The sequence below is a fragment of the Equus caballus genome, chromosome 1 (assembly GCF_041296265.1).
Source record: "Equus caballus isolate H_3958 breed thoroughbred chromosome 1, TB-T2T, whole genome shotgun sequence".
NCBI lineage: Eukaryota > Metazoa > Chordata > Mammalia > Perissodactyla > Equidae > Equus > Equus caballus.
Window position 1 is genome coordinate 55,417,688 of NC_091684.1, and position 11,529 is coordinate 55,429,216.

An 11,529-nucleotide genomic window follows, 5' to 3' on the forward strand; every position below is an offset into this window, starting at 1 on the left:
CAAATGTCTATCCAGTTCTCTCAACTCAATATATTGAGTAATCTACCTCTTAGACACTGAATTTTATTTCTACACTTCATTCATATGAAGGTTTTATACGTACTAGGGCTGCTCCTAAATGGTCTGTTCTGTATCATTATTTATGTTTGTCTATTTATCTGCTTACCTTATCATTTTGGGGGAATGAATGTTCTCTGAACTGTGTGTATATTTGTGTGTGTAAAAGTTTCCTCAGTGTTATTTTTAGTAAAGGCTGTATTAATGGAATAAATAACTGTATAAAAGCAAAAAACTTGAAGTCACTTGATTAATTGACTATGCTTATAGTCTTTAACACACTATTTATTATTTATAAAAGACACAAATTAAATAGGCTATATTGGGAAGATTAAAGATAGTTGTAATATACCAGAAAATATTATGATTTATCAGATTTTCAAAGTTATTATAAATAGTTTAATTATACTAAACATGAAGCAGAGGAAGCTTGCTTCCTCTTTATTCGTTTTTCATTAATTATTCAACTTATTCATCAAAATTTGGGGAGAATTTTCATTTTCATGAATAGATTTGTTAACGGTTACTATGGAACTTCTAATAAGCAGAATGTTATTGTGTCTATATAAGTGAGTTCTTTAAATCTCTCATGACACCAGTTTAGGCTTATACTTAAGAAAAGTTTCAAAAGAAATACTTTCTAATTAATATCTTTTAAAAATTACTTTTTCTTTCCACTCATGAAAGTAACATTTATTAATGAATTATTCGGTTTATTTTAACATTTTTCAGATGATTTAATTCTTTTAACTTTACCTATAGTAGTTTACTAAACAAAACAAAAAAATTAATCAATTAAGTGAAAGAATCTGTGCTGTGTATATCTTTTAATTTATCAGAGAAGTTAATTGGTTTACTTCTTCTCTTTGTGGATGGCTGTGCTGCTCAGAGACTCACATTTTTCCTCCTTCTTTACTTCTATACACTTTGACGTGAAATGTTTTGCTCATACTTTATGAACACTCAAAATTCTATGTGCTTTACTATATTAATTTTAAGCAAAACATGATTAATTGTAGAGAAATTGTTTAAAGAACAACCAATAATGGGTTTTGTGGGGATCCAAGATGGCACCATGAGTAGTCCTCTTTGTCTCTCCCCCTTCGAGTCTACAATTATTTGGACACTCATCGCTTAACAAAGGATATCCAGATAGCATCTCAGGACGTCTGAGAGACCCACACGACTATACATTGGAAGGCAGATGGACTTCCCTCCGGGAGGAGGTGGAGATAGATGAAAACTCTCCGACCCCAACCGAACAGCCTAGTACCTGCAAACGGCTTTCTTCCAACGGATGCCCCCAGAAGATCAACACACACCTAGGGCAGGAGTGAGCACACAGCAGAGGAGCGATGGTGGAAACAGGTGACCAGAACCCTACCTAAACCCCCTGCAATTACTCCTAAATGCAGAGGGAAACTCTAGAGTTACACACCTGAGCCCACGGGGAGAGTCTCGCCCTGCCATTGGCCAGGAGATCCCGCCTGGTGTCCACGGAGCCCGGAGGGTCCCAGAGAGAATCACAGAGGGTATGGCGGGCCCCCAGCTGCCACTGCCTGCACAGTGGGGCAAGGGATTGCCGGAGATCTCGGAGAGGACTGGGGCTGGGTGAAGCTCCAGAGGCCGGCTCCACGCCCCGGAGGGGAAGCTCCAGAGTTCCGCCCGGGCAGCAGACAAAACTCTCTGCCTGCCATTAGCGGAGGGGCCATCCCCAGCATTCACAACTCTGGGAAAGTCCCAGAGAGAATCCCAGAGGGCGCGGCAACCCCCAGCTGCTGTTGCCCCCCCTGTGGGGCAAGGGATTGCTGGAGATCTTGGAGAGGACTGGGGCTGGGTGGAGCTCCAGAGGCCAGCTCCACGGCCCAGAGGGGAAGCTCCAGAGTTCCACCCGGGCAGCAGACAAAACTCTCTGTCTGCCATTAGTGGAGGGGCCATACCCAGCATCCACAACACCGGGAGGGTCCCAGAGAGGAGAATATCAGGCAGGGCAGCAGCTGACCACGTACCACTGAAATCAGGATAGCCAGAGATGGCTATCCCCCAGACAGGGCAAAGGGCTACCCGAGTTCCTGGGGAACAGGACTGGGGCTGGGTGGAGTTCCAGTGACCCAGCTCTGTAGCCTAGGGGGAAACCCTACAGGCTCACAGCAGCCTCAGCGAAAGCCTCTGCACAGCACTAGTAGAGAGCACCCATCCGGCAGCCACAAGGCTGGAAGTCCCCGGGACAAAAGTAGCATAGCTAGGTGAGCTAACCACAGACTGTAGAAGATGCCAATAGCTCTGCTGTGACCCATAGTGGACAAGTGAGATTTTGTGGGTGCCGACAGTGACAGAGCGGCAAATATAAGTGATCCTACCCCTGGCTGCTGGAAAAGCCCATAACACCATTGCAGACCCCAAGGAGGGAGCACGTCTAGGTGGGCTGCAACAGTAGGCACCAGCAGCCTGAAATCCCCCCATGACGGCCCCCATGGCAGAAGAGGGAATCCAAAGGACCACTGTGACTATGAGGAGGGGCCCAGGCCCAGTTAGCAACTGCAGATAGGGTTCCTGGTTGGTGCAGTATAAACAGCTGCTCCCCCACCACACCAGCAGAAACAAGTGGAAGGAGCAACTAAACTCTATCTCTATGCGGAGGCACAAATCAACAACATCAAGCAATATGAAAAAATACATTAAATCTCCAGAACAGAAGGAAAATAACAAACACACAGAAAACAATCCCAAAGAAAATGAGATATATAACCTAAATGACGATGACTTCAAAACAGCCATCATTAAAATACTCAATGAGTTAAGAGAGAATTCAGATAGACAACTCAATGAGTTCAGGAGCTATGTCACAAAAGAGTTTGATACGATAAAGAAGAACCAAACAGAAATACTGGAAATGAAGAACACAATAGAGGAGATTAAGAAAAATCTAGATGCACTGAACAGTAGAGCCGATAATATGGAGTAAAGAATTAGCAATTTGGAAGATGGCAATATAGAAATGCTGCAGGCAGAGGAGGAGAGAGAAGTAAGACTAAAAAGAAATGAAGAAACTCTCTGAGAATTATCAGACACAATTAGGAGATGCAACGTAAGGATTATAGGTATACCAGAGGGAGAAGAGAAGGAGAAAGGGGCAGAAAGCCTATTCAAACAAATAATGGCTGAGAACTTCCCAAATCTGGTGAGAGAGATGGATCTTCAGGTGACAGAAGCCAATAGATCTCCAAACTTTATCAATGCAAGAAGACCAACCCCACGGCATATAGTAGTGAAGCTAGCAAAAGTCAACAACAAGGAGAAAATACTAAGGACAGCCAGGCAAAAGAAACTAACCTACAAAGGAACCCCCATCAGGCTATCAGCAGATTTCTCAGCAGAAACTTTACAGGCTAGAAGAGAGTGGAATGATATATTCAAAAATCTGAAGGACAAAAACCTACAGCCGAGAATTCTCTACCCAGCGAAAATATCCTTCAAATATGATGGAGAAATAAAAACTTTCCCAGATAAACAAAAATTAAGGGAGTTCATTGCCACAAAACCTCCTCTTCAGGAAATCCTCAGGAAAACCCTCATTCCTGAAAAATCAAAAAAAGGAAAGGGGCTACAAAACCAAGAGCAGAAGAGATAAGTAGAAGGACAACAACAGAGAGTAGCAGCTCTTCATCAGAACAGATTAAACCATGGGACGAGAAACAAAGGAAACTGAAGAAAACCGGAAAACAAGACACAAAATGGTAGTGGTAGGCCCCCACATCTCAATAATCACTCTAAATGTAAATGGATTGAACTCCCCAATCAAAAGACACAGAGTGGCAGGATGGATCAAAGAACAAGACCCAACAATATGCTGCCTCCAGGAAACACACCTCAGCCCCAAAGACAAACACAGACTCAGAGTGAAGGGATGGAGAACAATACTCCAAGCTAATAATGAACAAAAGAAAGCAAGTGTCGCTATACTAATATCAGACAAGGTAGATTTCAAAGCAAAACAGATAAAGAAAGACAAAGAGGGACAGTATATAATAATAAAAGGGACTCTCCACCAAGAAGACATAACACTTATAAATATATACGCACCCAACACAGGAGCACCAAAATTTGTAAAGCAACTCTTAATAGAACTAGAAGAAGACATCAACAACAATACAAAAATAGTAGGGGACCTCAACACACCATTAACACCAATGGACAGAACATCCAGACAGAAAATCAACAAGGAAATAATAGAATTAAATGAAAAACTAGACCAGATGGACTTAATAGATATATATAGAACACTTCATCCAAAAACAGCAGGTTACACATTCTTCTCAAGTGCACATGGAACATTCTCAAGGATTGACCATATTTTGGGAAACAAAGCAAACATCAATAAATACAAGAGAGTTGAAATAATATCAAGCATCTTTTCTGATAATAATGCTATGAAACTAGAAATCAACTACAAGAAAACAGCAGAGAAAGGTGCAAAAATGTGGAGACTAAACAACACGCTTCTGAACAAACAATGGATCATTGAAGAAATTAAAGAAGAAATCAACTATTATCTGGAGACAAATGAAAATGAGAACACGACATACCAAATCATTTGGGATGCAGCAAAAGCAGTCCTAAGAGGGAAATTCATCGCAATACAGGCTCACCTCACTAAACAAGAAAAAGTTCACATAAGCAACCTCAAACAACACCTAACAGAACTAGAAAAAGAAGAACAAACAAAGCCCAGAGTCAGTAGAAGGAGGGAAATAATAAAAATACGAGCAGAAATAAATGATATTGAAACAAAAATGACAGTAGAAAGGATCAATGAAACAAAGAGTTGGTTCTTCAAAAAAATTAACAAAATCGACAAAACTTTAGCCAGACTCACCAAGAAAAGAAGAGAGAAATCTCAAAGAAATAAAATTAGGAATGAGAGAAGAGAAATCACAACAGATACCAATGAAATACAAGGGATCATAAGAGAATACTATGAAAAACTATATGCCAACAAATTGAACAACCTGGAAGAAACGGACAACTTCCTAGACTCCTGCAACCTCCCCAAACTGAATCAGGAAGAAATGGAGAATCTGAATAGGCCAATCACAAGTAAGGAAATAGAAACGGTAATCAAAAACCTCCCCAAAAATAAGAGTCCAGGACCAGATGGCTTCTCTGGAGAATTCTATCAAACATTCAAAGAAGACTTAATACCTATTCTTCTCAAACTATTCCAGAAAATTGAGGAAGATGGAGTACTCCCTAACACATTCTATGAAGCCAACATCACTCTGATCCCCAAACCTGACAAGGACAACACAAAGAAGGAGAACTACAGGCCGATATCACTGATGAACATAGATGCAAAAATCCTGAACAAAATTCTGGCAAACTGAATACAGCAATACATCAAAAAGATTATACACCATGATCAAGTGGGATTTATACCAGGGACACAGGGATGGTTCAACATCCGCAAGTCAATCAACGTGATACACTACATCAACAAAATGAAAAACAAAAACCACATGATCATCTCACTAGATGCAGAGAAAGCATTCGACAAGATCCAACACCCATTTATGATAAAAACCCTCAATAAAATGGGTATAGAAGGAAAGTACCTCAACATAACAAAGGCCATATATGACAGACCCATAGCCAACATCATACTCAATGGACAAAAACTGAAAGCCATCCCTCTGAGGACAGGAACAAGACAAGTGTGCCCACTTTCACCACTCCTATTCAACATAGTACTGGAGGTGTTGGCCAGAGCAATTCGGCAGGAAAAAGAAATAAAAGGAATCCAAATAGATAATGAAGAGGTAAAATTCTCGCTGTTTGCAGACGACGTGCTCTTATATATAGAAAACCCCAAAGAATCCATAGAAAAACTATTAGAAATAATCAACTACTACAGCAAAGTAGCAGGGTATAAAATCAACATACACAAATCAGTAGCATTTCTATACACTAACAGTGAACTAACAGAAAAAGAACTCAAGAACTCAATCCCATTCACAATCACAACAAAAAGAATAAAATACCTTGGGATAAACTTAACCAAGGAAGTGAAGGATCTATACAATGAAAACTACAAGACTTTCTTGAAAGAAATTGACGATGACATAAAGAGATGGAAAGACATTCCATGCACATAGATTGGAAGAATAAACATGGTTAAAATGTCCATACTACCTAAAGCAATCTACAGATTCAATGCTATCCCAATCAGAATCCCAAGAACATTCTTCACAGAAATTGAACAAAGAATCTTAAAATTCATATGGGGCAACAAAAGACCGCGAATTGCTAAAGCAATCCTGAGCAAAAACAAAGCCGGCGGAATCACACTCCCCGATTTCAAAACATACTACAAAGCTACAGTGATCAAAACAGCATGGTACTGGTACAAAAACAGGTCCACAGATCAATGAAACAGAATTGAAAGCCCAGAGATAAAACCAGACATCTATGGACAGCTAAATTTCGACAAAGGAGCAGAGGGCCTACAATGGAGAAAAGAAAGTCTCTTCAACAAATGGTGCTGGAAAACCTGGACAGCCACATGCAAAAGATTGAAAATTGACCATTCTTTTTCACCACACACCAAAATAAACTCAAAATGGATCAAAGACCTAAAGATTAGGCCTGAAACAATAAGTCTTCTAGAAGAGAATATAGGCAGTACACTCTTTGACATCAGTTTCAAAAGAATCTTTTCGGACACTATAACTCCTCACTTGAGGGAAACAATAGAAAGAATAAACAAATGGGACTTCATCAGACTAAAGAGCTTCTTTAAGGCAAGGGAAAACAGGATTGAAACAAAAGAACAGCTTCACTAATTGGGAAAAAATATTTACAAGCCACTTATCCGACAAAGGGCTAATCTCCATAATATACAAAGAACTCACACGGCTTAACAACAGAAAAACAAACAACCCAATCAAAAAATGGGCAGAGGACATGAACAGACATTTCTCAAAAGAAGATATAAATATGGCCAATAGACACATGAAAAGATGTTCATCATCGCTAATCATCAGGGAAATGCAAATCAAAACTACACTAAGATATCACCTTACACCCGTTAGATTGGCCAAAACATCCAAAACCAAGAGCGACAAATGTTGGAGAGGTTGTGGAGAAAAAGCAACCCTCATACACTGTTGGTGGCAATGCAAACTGGTACAGCCACTATGGAAAACAGTATGGAGATTTCTCAAAAAGTTAAAAATAGAAATACCCTATGACCCAGCCATCCCATTACTGGGTATCTATCCTAAGAACCTGAAATCAGAAATCCCAAGAGTCCTTTGCACCCCTATGTTCATCGCAGCATTATTTACAATAGCCAAGACGTGGAACCAAGCTACATGCCCAGAAACTGATGATTGGATAAAGAAGATATGGTATATATACACAATGGAATACTACTCAGCCATAAAAAAGACAAATTTGGCCCATTCGCAGCAATGTGGATGGACCTTGAGGGTATTATGTTAAGTGAAATAAGCCAGTCAGAGAAAGACGAACTCTATATGACTCCACTCATAGGTGGAAGTTAATATATTGACAAGGAGATCTGATCGGTGGTTACCAGGGAAAAGGGGGGGTGGGGGGAGGGCACAAAGGGGGAAATGGTGTACCCACCACATGACTAACAATAATGTACAACTGAAATCTCATAAGGTTGTAATCTATCATAACATTAACAACAACAACAAAAAAAACAACCAATAATGAACAGTTTATTGTATCCTTCAATCTCACTCAAAGAGTATTCTTTGTTTTAAAATCCAATTATTTTTCCAAACTAAACAATACATTGTAGAATAGGCCTTTGATGTTATGTTTTATTGTTCATGGTATTTCTAGCTGTCCTGCCTTCAAAACATTCAAGGAAAAAGAAATTTCCATTTTTAAATCATTCTTTATAAAATTTATAATCTTAAAGATTATTCTCCCACATTACATATAAGAGAAATATTATTAGGAAGAAATAATTTTTCTCTAACCTTGATTCTGAAGAGTGAAGCTTTGTGGGTAATTGACTGGTGGCTAACAATGTCTTCCCTAAAGCTAATAATTGGCTGTCATTACCTATAGAAGTCCAATGACAGCTGACCTATGAGACTTCTCTGTGAGATGAATCAAAAGTTAAGAATACATAATTGCTGAATACAATACTCATCTCAGAGGAATTGGTCCAGAATTTTTCAGAAATCAGCCTGATCTCTTTATGAAGCTGCTTGGTTTTCATGATATTCCAACAGAGATAGCAGAAGTTTTTACCCCGACCTCTGCAATCACTTATAGAGCACTTTGCATAATATAAGCATTCATACTCCAACCTGAATCTCTTAAATTGGATTCTGTGACAATGAGTCCCAGGTGTCTACATTTCTGTAAAACTCTGTCGGAAGACGATTCTAATGCAGGGCCGTGATTAACACAAGAAAATGACTAAACATACAGCTAACAATTAATTTCTTACTACCATTTTATAAATCTAATTGAAAATTACCTGTGATTTTATTAGAGATGTTTAGAAGAAATAGTTGACTAAAGTGATCATAAAGAAACTGGTATGATCAAAAGAGCACTGGACTGAGGGTCTTTCTTTACCACTGAGTGTCTAAGTTCTGCCTTGACTCTATCCTGATCCACACACAAGTGTGTACTACAAAGTTCTAGCAGATATGTGTTTGCCTCCTCGCATCCACTATTCCTTTCCTGTCCTCAATAACTGCAGACATCTCTTTGACAATCCACATAGTTCTGAAGAAATTGGCCCCACTACCTGCTCAAGGGGCATGGCATATTATTCTTTCTAAGTCAATCAGTATATTACATCTCTCCTGGCCACAGGTATGGGCATAAAACCCAAGTCAGACCAATCAGAGTTAATATTAAAAATTTTGCTTGAAATTTTAGGGAAAAAGACATTCTCTGTTGGAGAGTGTAGTATATGCATATAGCGCTTGGAATTGCTTCAGGCACTTTTGTTAACAAGAGTGAAGGCACCCTGAGAAGCAACTCAGTGTACAAAGGAGGGCAAGGTCAAAAGAATTACAGAAAACTCATGCTTTTGATACATTAGACCTCTGTTTAAAACTATGTGTAAAACTCACTCTGCCTCTGGACCAATGAATGCTTTTTATTTTTTAAACCTGTTTAATTTGTCTTCCTATCAATTATAATTCTGATGAAGTATTCTTCAAGGCTTCCTCCAGCTTTAATGTTTTTGATTTTATATTTAAAATTTAAAGTAATTGGTACCACATGATTCCATGAAAAGATTTTGGTCCAGATTAACCTGAAATTCTGTCAAGCGCATTAAAAAGCAGGCAATATGACATATCTCAGAGATCAGTGGACCAAAGCGACATATTTCCAATAGATATGTAATTATCAGAATGCTAAGTAATGTGCAAGAAACACTTCTGAAAAGGATGAAGCAGTGTTGGTGGGGTGGGTGGTAGGCAAAATGGGTGAAGATGATCAAAAGGTACAAACTTCCAGAAAAAAAGTAGTATATAAATATTCATTAAATAGGATGATATGTTAAGAGATTGCCAAAATTGTCAGATTCAGTGTGGCTTTACGCACAGTATTGCACATCTCTTCAAAATTGTGCATACTTGAAGAACACATATACAACACTGTTCACCTCTGATGGGCCCTCCTCACCAGGACTGAGGATCAAAACAGCAACCCTGAGTTTCAGCTGTAAGAATTTGAGCACTTTTAGTATAACCCTTTGAGACTCCATGTCATTCTCCCTGTAGCTAATATACCTCTGACTTTGTCTAAAACTGCCCTCTGTTTTGGATGGGATGTAAGTCCAACCCCCAGTGTGCTCCAGATAGCCCTAAGGTGGTATGGCTTGACACAGGGTAGCAAAGGCCAGCCTCCTAGCCTCAAGGTCTGACCAACTCTCTGGGGCAATTTCATCTCCTGAGTCTCCATTGGATCAGGCTGAGGCTAGTCTCCATTTGAAACTCTTGCTTAAGTACTTTCCCTTGACTTATCCTGTCAGCTCACCTCCCCTTTCCCACCTCAGCTTCTAGGTAATGTTTGCTCCCTGCCTTTCCGCTGGTGCCTCAGGAACACGCCAAGTTCTCTAATCCCTAGAGAACTGGTGCCTCTACTTGCACTTAACGTTTTCTCTTTAGAGGCCTGGAGTTCAGATCCTGGTGACCTATTGCCCATTACCACGCTTTCCCATGTGTCTCTCTGAAACTCTTTGCTTCCAGATTCTAAACTATTTGTTAATATTTGCTTTGCAACATGAGGTAGAAAGATGGGGAAATGTACTCAGAGAGTCTCAGTCCAGAGGGGCAGATTTTTTAAAACATTTCAAATGCCAGCGTGTTCTCTTCGGAGGTTTCTATGGCTGTAATATCGGAATGATTGAAGATGTAGAGACAAAGCAGTACAAATTTAGACATGGAGACATTGCTGTGTCTCCATCTGTATTCATTTATTTATTCTCCATTGATACGCCACATACTGGGAGAGGTTCTTTCCTTCTACTTGGCTTCATCTGGACTATATACCAGCATCGTATTAAATGTCTGTCTCCTTGTTGACACGTTTTTTTAAATTACAAAGCCACTTCTTGTAGTTGGACTTATAAGGCACCGAGAGAGTTTACCCCTCTGAGATTCTTCATTTTTTATTTTTTCTTTGTGGTTACGTTCCTTCTCTATACGACATAAGGATACAGATATAACATTATGCTGTGCAGCTGAAGTTGTGCCTTTTTCTGTTCTTGCTTTATTTAAATCCAGGATGTAAAACAATTATAGAAAGTAAATTTGGGTCAATATAAACAATAGCTACCTAGCAGAGTTTTTCTAAATTGAAATAATTTGTGTGAAGAAGTAGAGAGGAAGATAAACCAACATGTGAGTGAAATACAATAATGAGGGTGAAGCCACTGGAGGCAGCACTGGAATAGATGACCCTAATGCTCCTTCCAGTTCTGACATTCTCTTATTCCCTAAAATGATAGAGAGTGAAATAGCGAAGATTCAAGTGGTAAAGCATTGTTATTTTTACTTTAAGTTAAATAAAATCTGAACATTTTCATCTTCTATGTTCCTGACAAATAGGAGACGATTTGGAGACATTTAAGTTTGACCCAAATTTCTTAAATCTTTTTATATTTCCCTTGTGTTAAAAAAAAATTTCCTAGCTCACCTCAATTTCAAGAGGAACCCAGAATGTTTTTGATTACTTTTCACTTAAGAAATGATGTGTTTTTTAAGAGCTAGTTGGTGTCTTAAAAACTCTAATGGAGTTTCTTACTAATTCTGTTGAGCGTTTTTTTGAGACACTAATTCAGATTTCATCAGTTCTCCTTGTAGTGAAATTTTTGTTGTTGCTTATATAACACTTTGCTATCTGCAAAAAACTCTAAAATCCATATGGTTAGATTCCCCTCTTTTTTGTTAAGCCATAGTTAATTCA